Source organism: Schistocerca gregaria, chromosome 6 (genome assembly GCF_023897955.1).
Source record: "Schistocerca gregaria isolate iqSchGreg1 chromosome 6, iqSchGreg1.2, whole genome shotgun sequence".
Classification (NCBI taxonomy): Eukaryota; Metazoa; Arthropoda; class Insecta; order Orthoptera; family Acrididae; genus Schistocerca; species Schistocerca gregaria.
Window position 1 is genome coordinate 499,902,174 of NC_064925.1, and position 15,361 is coordinate 499,917,534.

Below are 15,361 nucleotides of genomic sequence, written 5' to 3' on the forward strand. Positions count from 1 at the left end.
GGGAACCATCTATTTTGATTGTATATTCGGAAGCTGCGCCAAAAAATACGTACAGATTACTCAGACCAATGTTTTTAATTTGTGCACATGGCGCTATAAGCCATAAATATCACGTGTGCCTATTTTTGCAATTAACAACCGTCACATTTGATTCTACATTTCATTTACGATGTAAATGTAAGCCTTCATGTTCTAACAGTTGATATTTATGTTCGAATTATACCTTGGTTTTGCAAACTTGATTATACAGTACAAAAAATGTGCGTAGACACTGACATTTCTGGCAAATACGCTACTTGCATGGCTCTCCAGGTACAACTAATACGTGTATTATAAATTAACGTGAACTTTATAAAAAAATTAACTGCATTGCTTCCTTTCTGCAACTAAATAATCAACAGACACACCACAAATGTGGAACTCGTATTATAGATTTTGTAACAAAATTCTAAAGAAGGGTTTCCATTGCAGGTAGTGTCCAGTCTCTTTTGTGATATTTCCTCTTGAGCTCTTCCCTGTGCTAAAATGATGGTTCTGATTCGAAATGGGAAGAGGATAACCGCATCCGCTAAGCGGATTTCTGGCGAGATTGCTTCCTTCGAGGCCGTTCGGCCCGCTCTGGGGACGCTATTCGGCGCAACCGTGATAAAAGCTACTTCCATCTATAGCGGTACACCGTTAAGTTACCATCTCTCTGGATGTCCTGACTGTTGCGGATGTATCTACCTCAGTTACTCTTTCACAAACTAAGCCTTTAATTTCACGCATGAATCTGATACAACTCTTATCGCCCATACTACACTAACATTTCTAAAATTTCAACATCCAACATTTGTGATCCAAATGGATATAAACTTGCATAATGCTTAGATGAGGGTATCAGAAACACTGGAGAGATAATGCCGAGAGATAGCAAAGACCTAAGGGCAAAAACATTCTGTCTTAAATGACCACAAAGAACAGTTATACCCCAGAATTAGTCAAACGAGAACCTCGAAAGAGAGCATTATCAGCATTTAAGTAAGCAAGAATTGGGGTACCGAAAAGGGCTCCTGGAAATTGATCTACCGTGACTTTTTGCTTCATACGTTACATATTACTACGGAAGTAATACATATGAGCAGCCAGTTATATATGACTGTCATTCACACCCAGAAACTGGTAGTCAGTGTTCGCACCCCGAGAGATGACCTCCATGTTGGTCATTTGGATGTACAGTTGCAATGTTGTTTGCTCAACTGGGGCATTTGATTGAACGTGGGTTTTCTTCGGTCGACGATTTGTCGCGGTCTATTTTTGACGGTTTTCAAGTTTGTTTCAGTTATCCACACACCACAAATGCTTCAGACAATAATTTCGCACCTGAAAGACGTTGGTGAAATGTTGGGTGACGGGCAACGCCTCAAGATACACCTACAGTGATGTGTTAGGCCAGAATGGATCTCCCTGTCCGATATCGGGCGACCATCGGACGACATATATGAAGGCTACAATGTAAATTGTCCTTATAATGTAAGTGAAAGTCCGAGACAACCACCACCAATTACGCCATACTATACGCACCGACGAGTTGGCGGACCAACCTTGTTTGTTTCTAGTGGGGTGTCTCAATCCAACAACACATTATGAGGGCGAAAATGACAAAGAGATTTGGTGAGACATGAGCCCAGCTTATTGGACCATCGGAACAAAGACTATCATAACCAAGAAATTTAACCAGAACTGTAAGTGGATACTGGTGAGGGAATATTAGTAAAACTTAAATAGCAGTTACAATATAGGTAACACTGGATGTCAAATTACTATATTTTGCTGCAGACAATACATTTCAATTACACTAAATTACTGGTTTTTATTTTAGTTAATTGCTTCCTTTACAGATACTCCATCTACGTAACAGATTCTGTTTATAAAATGTTTTGAACATTTAATTTCGCGGAGCTGAAGGAGTCTCCGTATTCACTGTCAACAATTAAGTTACGCAGCAAGCAGATGTACACTCCTGGAAATGGAAAACAGAACACATTGACACCGGTGTGTCAGACCCACCATACTTGCTCCGGACACTGCAAGAGGGCTGTATAAGCAATGATCACACGCACGGCGCAGCGGACACACCAGGAACCGCGGTGTTGGCCGTCGAATGGCGCTAGCTGCGCAGCATTTGTGCACCGCCGCCGTCAGTGTCAGCCAGTTTGCCGTGGCATACGGAACTCCATCGCAGTCTTTAACACTGGTAGCATGCCGCGACAGCGTGGACGTGAACCGTATGTGCAGTTGACGGACTTTGAGCGAGAGCGTATAGTGGGCATGCGGGAGGCTGGGTGGACGTACCGCCGAATTGCTCAACACGTGGAGCGTGAGGTCTCCACAGTACATCGATGTTGTCGCCAGTGATCGGCGGAAGGTGCACGTGCCCGTCGACCTGGGACCGGACCGCAGCGACGCACGGATGCACGCCAAGAACGTAGGATCCTACGCAGTGCCGTAGGGGACCGCACCGCCACTTCCCAGCAAATTAGGGACACTGTTACTCCTGAGGTATCGGCGAGGACCATTCGCAACCGCCTCCATGAAGCTGGGCTACGGTCCCGCACACCGTTAGGCCGTCTTCCGCTCACGCCCCAACATCGTGCAGCCCGCCTCCAGTGGTGTCGTGACAGGCGTGAATGGAGGGACGAATGGAGACGTGTCGTCTTCAGCGATGAGAGTCGCTTCTGCCTTGGTGCCAATGATAGTCGTATGCGTGTTTGGCGCCGTGCAGGTGAGCGCCACAATCAGGACTGCATACGACCGAGGCACACAGGGCCAACACCCGGCATCATGGTGTGGGGAGCGATCTCCTACACTGGCCGTACACCTCTGGTGATCGTCGAGGGGACACTGAATAGTGCACGGTAGATCCAAACCGTCATCGAACCCATCGTTCTACCATTCCTAGACCGGCAAGGGAACTTGCTGTTCCAACAGGACAATGCACGTCCTTATGTATCCCGTGCCACCCAACGTGCTCTAGGAGGTGTAAGTCAACTACCCTGGCCAGCAAGATCTCCGGATCTGTCCGCCATTGAGCATGTTTGGGACTGGATGAAGCGTCGTCTCACGCGGTCTGCACGTCCAGCACGAACGCTGGTCCAACTGAGGCGCCAGGTGGAAATGGCATAGCAAGCCGTTCCACAGGACTACATCCAGCATCTCTATGGTCGTCTCCATGGGAGAATAGCAGCCTGCATTGCTGCGAAAGGTGGATATACACTGTACTAGTGCCGACATTGTGCATGCTCTGTTGCCTGTGTCTATGTGCCTGTGGTTCTGTCAGTGTGATCATGTGATGTATCTGACCCCAGGAATGTGTCAATAAAGTTTCCACTTCCTGGGACAATGAATTCACGGTGTTCTTATTTCAATTTCCAGGAGTGTATTTGACTATTCTCTCTGCTCTGTAACTTTCAATTTCTATACACTTTTGCAGTAAATGCCGCTTGACAGTCATAATTACGAAGGCACGTTCCACAACACGCATCTTCTAGCCCTCCTTAACCTATAATTGAAATCTTCCTTTTGGTACTTTTACATCACTCAGGTTCCCAGAATTCTTGAAGATAGTCGTTGATTGCGGATATTGTAACACAAACGCAGTCTCTTTGACTGTTCAGAGGTGTCACTAAACCCACCAAAAGATGTAAACAACCATGTATGAGCAGCGCCTATTAGACGGAGGAGGTCCGACAGCCGACTAGTTCCAGGCATTCCACCAGGAAGGAGGTACACGGCTCGTCTTGTCTGTAGTTCAACAATGTCTAGACAGTCAATACCGCCGTTCGATCGTGTCCGCATTGTTGCCTTGAAGGGTTCTCAACAAGGGAAGTGTCCAGGTGTCTCAGAGAGAGTCAAAGTGATGTTGTTCGGACGTGGAGGAGAAGAGACTGGAACTGTCGATGACATGCTTCGCTCAGCCTGCCAAAGTGTTGTTACTGTAATGGACGACCGCTACCTACGGACTATAGCTCGGACGAACCCTGACAGCAATGCCACTATGTTGAATAATGCTTTTCTTGCAGCCACAGGACGTTGTGTCACGACTCAAACTGTGCTTGATCCGCAACTTCACTCCCGAAGTCCATGGCGAGGTCCATCTTTACAACCATGACACCACACAGCGCGGTACAGATGAGCCCAGCAACATGCCGAATGGACCGCTCAGGATTGGCATCACGTTCTCTTCACTGATGAGTGTTGCATATGCCTTCAATCAGACAATCGTCGGAGACGTGTTTGGTGGCAACCCGGTCAGGTTGAATCCCTTAGACACACTGTCCAGCGAATGCAGCAAGGTGTAGGTCCCCTGTTGTTTTGGGATGGCAGTATGAAAGCCGACGTACGCCGCTGGTGATCATGGAAGGCTCCGTAATGGCTGTACGATACGTGAATGCCATCCTCCCACCGATAGTGCAACCATATCGGCAACATACTGGCGAGGCATTCGTTTTCATGGACGACAGTTCGCGCCCCCGTCGTGCTCATTTTGTGAATGTCTGCAGGATAACGACATCGATCGACTAGAGTCGCCAGCATGTTCTCCAGACATGAGCCCTGTCGAACATACCGGGGATAGACTGAAAAGGACTGTTTATGGACGGCATGACCCAGCAACCACTCTGAAGGATCTACGCCGAATCGCCGTTGAGGAGTGGAATAACCTGGACCAACAGTGCTTTGATGAACTTGTGAATAGTATGCTGCAATGAATTCAGGCACTCATCAATGCAAGAGGACGTTCTACTGGTTATTAGAGGTACTAGTGTGCACAGCAATCTGGACCACCACCTCTGAAGTTCTCGCTGTATGGTGGTACAATATGCAATGTGCGGTTTTAATGAGGAATAAAAGGGAGGAAATGATGCTAATGTTGATCTCTATTCCTGTTTTATGGCCAGGTTTCGGAACTGTGGGAACCGAGGTGATACAAAACTTTTTTGTTGTGTGTATATGTTTTCAGGGCGTATGCATCGCCTCCAAGTATGAAAAATCGCAAAATTTCAGGAATTCCTTCAGTAGGTGACGGTTGTGATGAATTAATATGTCAGTTTCTGTTTTCCATAGCCTCCATACATTCACAAAAAAAAACCGAAAATAATAGTAGACTTGTAGCACTATAAAAAAACATGTTGCTGAAATACGTAGTTACGTTTTGTTTTTACGTTTAACTTGGATGTGCTTGGCGTCAGTACATCCAGTGGCGTGAATAAAATCCAGTAGGTTATGAAACCCTTCCGCTATTCGTTCAATTTTTTTCTGATCGGCAACCGTTAAATGTCGCTGACTGAAATTTTTCCATATCGGATTCCATCCAAAACTGATGGGATTCATTGGTCTTCTTTGGAATCTTAGAGTGAAGAGCCAAGGACCTAAATAACTTTTCCATTCCTAAGTACTTGAAACAAAAAACCTAGGGCTGTTAAGAAGTATCTGGTTCTGATAAATGGCCTAATTTCAACATTATTATATTGTTGAAGGACATTCTGACAGCCACAGGTAGCTCAGAAAATGTATCTGCTACAGTAAAAGGAAATGTACTTTTTCCACGTGACCAAAGACCCACCTCGGCAACTGAGGGAAAGTACAAATGATTCTGAATGAAACACCAGTCGCTCTTCAACTCAACCAGAGGCATCTGACTCATCTGTCAAACCACAAACATATTAATTAAATCCTCACAAATAAAATATTGATTACGATTCAAAATCAACGCATACTGAAGAAAAGGAAGCTCGACATGAACAACATACATAGACGTAAATACCAAGATCATCGGGTCTATTCGCTCTTCTTAAGTTTACCCCCAAACTATTAAACAATGTATCAATTGGAGAAAGTGAAACTCTGAATGAAGATCTTGGAGGACGTCACCGAAGCACCGAATGGACACAGTTTCATGATCGAGGTTAGACTGTCAGGAGCCACACCATCACCTATTAGTTCTCATTTGACATCGCAGCAATTGTCACCTTATTTACCACCAGGTGTATCTGATTATTCACAACAGCCGTCTTCCTTTGGCGCTGAAAATCAAGCGTCCTAACCTGTGTTACAAGCTACCCAACAACCTAGCAACTTAGAGCTCAGATTGGACTAGTACTCAATACTGGACTTGGGATTTTTCATTCATATGCAGCTTCACATAGTGAATTAACTTCTTGGTTTTCATTTGAAGTAGTATTGTTTTTTCCTATTTGTACATTTTTGTATACTTTCACTTATATTAATTGTTGCAGTTACTACTGGATTTATTTCTTAAACAACGTGGACTGTTTTCATTGTAGTAACGCACTGTTGCAGTTTTAGAGAAATTTTTTCATCGCGACCAGTAACACAAACAATCGTTAACATTTCTTATTAATAATCCCTAATAGTACTTTAAAATTGTTACTAAACAAAGTGAATGGTGTTCACTTACTGTAATGTCATAATATGCTTTTCTTTTAGACTGATGCATGCCTTGAAAGTAGACTGCCCACTTAAGTCCTTTATTATGCGTTCAAGAATTTGGTAAAACGTTTCTATAGTCATACGGTGGCCGTCTTTGAATTTTCTGGGTAATTTCGTAAACGTTAGCAAGTTGCAAGAATACTCTCCTGCAGAGCTATCTTCGTGAAGCGTGGGCGCCCATAGCTTTATTCTAAGTTTATTAAGGAGAACTTTCTGCACCCATTTAATGCAATCTCGTCTCCAAAGTATTGATATTTTGAAACCAAACGATACAATATCGCTTACTTGTCGTGGCAGCAGCCAGATGTCGTTTGCTCCCCGAGACGAAATTTGCAATTATTTTCGATAGAGAGAGATTTCTACGGGAAATCCAGAGCTGCAAAGCAGTATGAGATACAGTCACGAAAATGAAACGTGTTACTCGTGAGGTACCAGTCCGATGTTAACGAACTTTATGGAGATGTTAATTAGATCTATAGAGGAGAATGAGTTTTGAGCACTAGCGCGACACACTCTCGAGTACTGCTCGGGTGTTTCGGGTCCCCATACGGTCAGATTAGAGGAAGACATCGAAGAAATTCAGTGACGTGCTACTATACGTGTTACCGGTAGGTTCGACCAACACGTACTAGGATGAATCCGTGGGGGAAGACGACGTTCTTTTCGCGAAACACTAATGAGTAAATTTAGAGATTCCGCATTTGAAGCCGACTGCAGAACGATTCTGCGGCCGCCAACGTACATTTCACGTAAGGACCACACATATAAGAGAAATTAGGGCTCGAACGGAGGAATATAGACAGCTGTCTCCCTTTCGCTCTATTTGCGAGTGGAAAAGGAAAGGAAATGACCGGTAGTGGTACAAGGTACCCCTCTGCCATGCACGAAACGATGGCTTTTGGCTTATGCATGTAGACGTAGCCGTATACAACGGTTATTAAATAATTAATCTTTTATTACATTCGGAAATGATGTCCACCGTCAAAATCCGTATGACGTGCTACCACCACAGGCAAGCGTAGTACGTGTATTCGTTGTAGCATGGCACCAGACAGCCTCCGAATGTCATTTCCAGAAATTTCTCGCTATGCAAGAAACATATGTGAGGTCAGTTCATGACGATTGGTGGCTGATACGAAAGTATACATCTCATTGCATGATCTATGTATGACAAATCAGGGGATCGAAGAGGCTAGCGAAAGATCTGAGATCTGTACATCCCTCGAGCGCCTGTGGCGTCAACAGTAGTGCGGGGCCTTACGTTATCCTGCTGGAATATGTCATATGGAATCCTGCACCATTCTGGCGAGCATCAAACGTCCCAGGAACAATTACCAAATCAGTCCTATTGCCCTATGCAAGAGCTCCTGCCCTATGGTTCAAGGTTTTGGTGCCTCGACATCCACTGTTCCCTTTTGTCTTGCAACAGGTAGTGTACTGACACACTGGCGTCGATCTTACTGCGATAAAGAGAAGCGAGACTCATCGCCGAACACCACAGACACATACTCGATGCGCTACACTGCACACCAAAATTAATGCATCATTTTTTTTCGAAACCCAGTAATTTCCACCCATTACGACACTTAAGTTTGAAATTTGTCTCAAAAGCGCGTAAAACCTTCCTCTATAATGGTGCAAAAGTTGAAACCCCTCGACACAATTGGTTCAAATGGCTCTGTGCACTATGGGACTTAACTTCTGAGGTCATCAATCCCCAATAACTTAGAACGACTTCAAACCTAAGGACATCACACACATCCATGCCCGAGGCAGGATTCGAACTTGCGACCGTAGCGGAAGCACGGTTCCAGACTGTAGCGCCTAGAACCGCTCGGCCACCCCGTCCGGTCCCTCGACACACCCCAGTTCCGAATGGCCTATATCAGACGCAATCTGGCGACGAAAGAGCTGCAGCGAAGCCTGCCTGCATTCGTCTGAGACTCTCGTGACAGGTTCTGACTGTATAGGTAGATTTTTAAAATTTATGAAGATGGACGTTTGTCACGCAGTGCTTAGCTGAACTGTGTTGTTGAAATCTGCTTTCGCAGGACAGAGTGGATCAGGTTACGGTTGTGGAGGGGGCCGTACTCAGTTACTGTTAGAAGCACAAAACACACAAACGTTTATTTTCCTAAGAACCACTTAATTACACATTGCCTTAAAAGGATCAAATTAAAACAATACAGCTGTAGGCCTTGTTAAGAAAACTTGCGGTACCTCCTGGGGTGAAGGCCCAAAACCACACCATAAACAAGAAGGGCTGAAGGCCTGAATACAAGTTATAAAAAATTGCTTTAAAGAATACATGGGGCTGAAGGCCTTAGTTTTAAAAAATATTTCATGTAAATATTCAGCCGAAGGCAACACACATGACACTGAACAACTGAGGGTTTTGGGCCTGGATAACAAGAATTTCAGACAGAACAAACTTTCAAAAGCCATTATCTTAAAATTAAAACAAACGAAATTAATAGACGGCTGAAGGACTCGCACAGTACATCACACTAAAATGAAAATCACAAACTAAAACCAACTGAACAGTGGTGCTCAGAAGTGCTGCAAGGGTCGGCCTGAGGAGGTAGCCCTAATGTAAGGTGAGGTGAGACAGGCGGCCAAGAGCAAGGTTAAATAATCGGATGGCAACTCGACCCAGGGAGGGCTGAAGGACCGAGCAACGACCTAATCAATTCCCTTCTGCCCGACCAACAGTATGACAATGGAAAATATCAGCCGAGGACGAAGATACCAGCTGCACTACGTCTTCAAAATTGGCGTCTAAAACAGCCAAGGCACAATAACCACTCTTAAAAAATATGAACAAAGAACTAAAAGGCTGTCGAACTACACGCCATGCTGGACAGAATCATCACGGCGAGGAAAAACACACTGTCAGCAAACTATGCTAACGACCAGGGTCGGTAACTGGGGCGTTAACGGCCACAGGGCAGAAAACACCGCTGGTGCACTTCTCTGGTAAGTAACAACCAATAGTTAATAGTTAAAAAGCACATGGGAAGACGGCTGCAAGATTTCGCCGCCTCCTACACACCATACGTTGCTGCTAGCCGGAAGGGTCCAGGAAACAACCGACAATGAAGGAAGAGATATCACAGCAGTTGAGGTTTCATAAGAGGTTAACTGATCACTCATCTTCAGTGTCCAGGTTTGACGGGCAGCGAACTTTGCAGCTCTCGCAGCTAGTGCCTCGCAATCCGACCGTACTTGCCCGCTGCCAGCAGTCTCGGCCAGACCATGCGCCACGGAGACTTCCTCGCTGCTCGGTCCCAACCGACCGACTGCTACACACACCATCACACGGAAATATAGTGGTCACACCGAAGATGGTACAGCAGTACTAGTATCGATAAGCGCTGCTGCTACCACTGACGGAGTCAAGTCAGTAACTCGTTGTGGTATTAACTCAGAGAAAAATGAGACGCAACTCATTTGCGACGAACTGCCAAAGAACAAACGGCATCAACGCGAGCCGGTCACGGCTGAGGTGTGTTAGAGCGACTCTCTGCCGTTTTATTCAGGCACGTGTCAATGTCGCATCCTCCTGTGTTCACACAACAGGAGGACACAAAGTAGAAGCGCTGAAAAAAGTTTAAGCACCCTTTCCTGGTACGGACCACGTTCAGATTTCGTCAAATGTTTTCGAACGGACCCTAGTGATTCCAACCTGTGTAAGAGAGCAAAAATTGTGGGCGTACTGCACTCCAAAAGAGTGCGAGCATGCTCGATAGGAATGTAGTCCCATAGTGTCCTTAGAGAAGGGATGATATGCACGAGGTTGTCAGCAGCTTCCACGATTGTGAAGAACATCTTATTGCCCATCGCATTGTGAGCTATGATTTTCAACCACGAATATGTGGGTCAATGCTCCAGGGAAACGGCTGGTTTCATTGACGCCTTTTATACAACCCCCTGTGGCTTTTTCGTGCCGATTCTGAGCGGCTGTGTAAGTTTTCCTCGGCAGCTCATAAGAAAAACACATGTTTTGAAAGCTGGCCGTCGCGGTTCTGTCCTTCATCGCAGAAACGTCAAAAGAAGGCGTGGAATGTGGGTAAGAGGGCGTTTGGCGTGCTTAGTAGTAGTATTAGTAGTAGTAGTAGCTTTATTCATCGGTAGATCTGCTTTTAGAAGGACATAGGACATGTCAAAGTATTTACAAGTTTAGATCAATTTAAAATATGCTAACACGTTTCTATCATGTTACACGTCCACTGTGTCATCGGGCGGAATTGTGGTGAAACTTGATGTCAGTGTATCATCATTAACCCACCTTATACGTCATACGAACTATTGAGCTGTGTCCTTTTTTCCATAGGCGTTGACGCCTTGCTTGGTAAAGCGCCATCAAGCCCGATGTGACGTCCACAACTCGTGGTCTAGTGACTAGCATTGCTGCCTCTGGATCATGGTAGGCCCGGGTTCGATTCCCGGTAGGGTTGAGGATTTTCTCTGTCCGGGAACTGGGTGTTTGTGTTGTTCTCATCATTTCATCATCATTCCTGAACGCGGTAAGACTGGACTGTGTAGAGATTGAGACTTTGTACGGGCGCTGATAAGCGCGCAGTTGAGTGTCCAACAAACCGTACGTCATCATCACCATCATCATCCCGTGAGTGACGTCCAGGGCGACACTCTTTTGCAGCACGACAGAGACAGGTTTGACACTCCTTTGAGCCAAATTTTAAACTTAAGCGTCGCAATGGGTGGGAATTACGTGGTTTCAAAAAAATTTTCCTTCAGTTCTGTTGCGCAGTGTAGTTGACTCGGGCCCTACATCATGAAGGTTTCCAGTGTTTGTGGTGCGGTGCCAGTGGCAAACGACGCGTGGCAGCTCAACATCTCAACCCAGTTTGCTGTAATCTGTGCCGGCGGCTCGCGATGGCAGTGTACCTACGACATCTGCCAGGATTTCAACTGTTGTTATCCGTCTCGACATCAGAGCCAGTCGAACAATTCTTCCACTTTCTCGTGGTGTGTAGTCTTCCCGCCGCACTTCGCGCTGAGTCTGTAGCCATTGCATTACGATCGATAAACTATTCGAGCTGTCGGTATGATGCCCCGTGACACTCAGATCAATTAGTCAACGTTTCTCAACCATAGCAGTTATACAACCACACGTGCTTGCATTTACATCGCTAACTGAATCTCTTATGTTTACAAATATGTTATCAAATGATTATGTTTACATTCTTGACCCGCTAAAGAAACGAACCGAGTAATTTCGAATACACAAGTTTGAAATATGGCATTTGATTGCCTCTCCAGAGGTAGAGCATGAATCCAGTGTCCATTTTCTTATTTTGGGTTTCTGACGAGAACATAATTGTAATATTTCCCGCATCCATCTCGACTCGCTTGCTTCCGACTCCCTATCACGGTTGGTCGTTGGTTGATAGAACTGGCTGCTCAAATTGTTCGCCACAGCCCGGCTGTGTAGTGGGCGTGGGTCCTTAACGGACACTGTGCAAGCAGTCTTAGAGCTCGAATTACTGCCCTTCGTCACACATTTCCGAATTCTATGTTACAGCACAGCGCCCTACCAGATGCCTTCTCTGAAGTACTATGCGTACCATAGACATCCCGGTCTCCTACTTCTCATAACGTTTCGCCCATTGGACACAGTGTTTGGTCGGCGCCTTGTACACCACAGGCGTTCAGCAGAAATCTCTCACAATGATGCTTTGTATAAGAGCGGTGTCTACGGCTGTTAGGTATTATGACCTTTAAGGACACAGAGTACAATTTCGGCTCTATATTATGTGAAATTAAAAACTGTTTATCTCATGCACTATTTATTTTGTATATATTTTACAGTTTTGTACTTTATCACTGTTAATGCAGAATTCTTTATAAACAGTTTGCAAGTATTTTGAGCAATTTAGGGCGCTCTGATGTTCATAAAAAGCAATAACAAAGTATTGATACATATAGTTTTCTAAAATGCTTCCTCAAATTCGGGCACTATCTAACCCCATAATGTATACACATGTGGAGGGGAGAAAGTTTTTACCAGATGTGTATGACCTATTCAGTTCCGCACGTTATGCGTATTAATGTTATTGCGCATTATATTTTTATTTTTAGAATCTTTTTACCAACTAAGAAATTTATTTAAATTTACGTCTTTTGCTGCAGATAGGTTTAGACATTTACAAGTTACAGAAAAGACAGGTGAATTGCTTTATATTCTTAAGGAGGCATGTCTACCAAAATTCTGAAAAATACTACTTTACGGATATTGTGAATTAAGGTACGAGTCATATTAAATTGTGTCTCAGAGCATTAAGTTACCTTACAGTTTCCTCTTGGCATTCCGTTTAGCACTTCTCGCTTGTTTGGTGATCTCAAGGACGTAAAACTTAAATACAACACTTCACTAAAGTAAAACTAAACATGAACAAGGATAATATTTACTGACGCTGGAAACCAGCAGTGTTGCCAACATATACAACACATTCAAAACAGAGGCACTAGAAATAAACAGTTTGTCGTTGTTTTGTGAAACACAAATGGTTTTCTATATTTGAAATAAAGGCAGCGTGGCGGCGTACATGACCCTAACACTAAAATTTCATTCTAAACCAAAGAATGTACATAGGGTGATTCACGAAGATATGCAAACATTTTAATATATTATTCTACAAATAAAACTAAAGAAAAAATTTCTTATAAACATAGGTCCGCCAATGTTTATTTACGGAGTTACGCCTAGTAAAAGATTTTGCGTGGAAGTTAGTAAATTCGCTAGTATGAAAGCATCGCAAAACTGTACGAGGTTAAACTGTAGCACGATGTCCATTTATTTTGTTGTTATTGGTCTGGTAAATCTAATTAAACTGTCCCACACTTGTAGCTGCAATAGTTTTCCAGAACACCCAGAAAAGCAAAGATTATTGTACAAATACTTTCCCTTACGAATATAGAAACGTTTATCTCATTGTTGGCAACCGTTAGTGAGTTGTTTTAGTCGTTTCCTGACCTTGAAACCTGTTACTTTTCTGTATTTTCCAGTGAAATAACATCTTTTTTCGGTTTAACATGAATTCATATGTGCTGTGGTATTAATAAAACCAGATTATCTGACAAATTCATACATTTTCAGTTAACGTTATTTTTCCAAAATTAAAGTCTCTACAACTTCTGTGCAATTGTCTGGAATTTTAAAAACAAATTGGGGCAACTAGTTAATAAATTAAAAATTTCACAAAATTACTTCTTTGCTTCTCTGGATGTTCTGGAAAACTACTGCAGATACACGTGTGGGACATGTTTTATTAGATTCACTAAATCAATAGCAACAAAATAAATCGAAATCATGATTTACTTTAATCTCGCACAGTTTTTCGAAGGCCTCCTATTAGCGAAGTTTCTAAATTTCAGGCAAAATCTTTTATTAGCAGTAACTCTGTAACTAAACATTTGCGAACCTTTTCTCTTAAGTTTTCTCTTAAAATATTAACATATTTGCATATCTTCGTGAATCACCTTGTATATGACTGTGAGCAGGAAAGTGTATAGAACTAATAAATTTATATAAAGAACGATTTTTCTGTAATTCATAAGTACCCTGTGTTGACTTAAACGTACAGAGACTGCCTGAAGCACATGACTATTCTATCTTCTCGGTATTTAAAATTTCAGCTTCTTGGGAAACACGGAAGACTCATCTGAGCAAGTACCTTTTTCTTAAGGAAATTCGTTCCTTTCCTTCTATAATGAGTAGGTCGAACCACGAGGGCTATTTCAAAACCTACACACGGACCGTATGCACGTCCATAATAGTGGGACGCGTAAGTTGTGAGTCATGCTTTCAAATGTCACAATGCATTTTCAATGTTGCGATAATTTTTGAGTTGAGTGAGATGTTCTGATTTGAAATGGAGGGAGAGAAGGACTAAGGTGAAACATCCTGTAGCGCGAACGGTCTTACATCAAAATTGAAAGTTTTCGGGGATAAACACCTACAGGAGTTCACAAGCCTCTAGTTTGTGGGGCTAGTGTACTGAATCGAAGCACACTATCATTGTGAGGTCTCTCTTACCGCGAAGGCTGGACAAGGGCTGAAGACAAATCAAGGAGTGGAAGGCCAGATACTGCAACAGACTACACTTCTGCTGTTATTGCCGACAGCCTTTTTTGTACGATCAACACAAAACATAAGAAGAAATTGCAAAGGAAGCAATCCTGTATGTCTCTTCGTGGTTCAGAATCGTAACTGGGAAACTACGGATCAGAAAAGCCCGGGCAAAATGAGTTCGTCGTCATCTGAATAAAGAGAAAAAAGCAAATAGCACAACAATTGCTCCAACGCTATGAGGCAGAGGAAGATCGGCTATAAAAAAAGGATGGTTACCGTAGACGAAGATCCCATATTCTGAGCCAGAATGAAATCTCAGCTCTCCCTGTGGAAACATCCTGACTCCTGTCGACCTAGAAAATACCGTATAGGTTTGACATTGTCAAGCTAGGGGGGCGATCTAGATTACTGGAGATCCAGTGAAATGTAGTGCTGAAGATATAATTGTGGCAACGTAGTTTGTTGGAACCTGTCATCACATTAAATGCTGTACAGTAGTGATCTTGGCTGTTTGATACTGTACATCAGTTTCCGCAAGAAAATGCTGTCGCCAACAGTCCAAAGATAAGGTGACTATTATGACTTATGACACGATAGTTTCTTTTTTGAAGGGGAGGGGGGGGGGGGGGGGAGAGGAGGTGGGCATCAGTCTTCTGATTGGTCTGATGTGGCCTGCCTCGAATTTCTCTCCTATATCAACCTCCTCATCTCAGAGTACCATTTGTAGCCTACGTTCTCAGTTATTTGCTGGATGTGTTCCAATATCTGTCTTCCTCT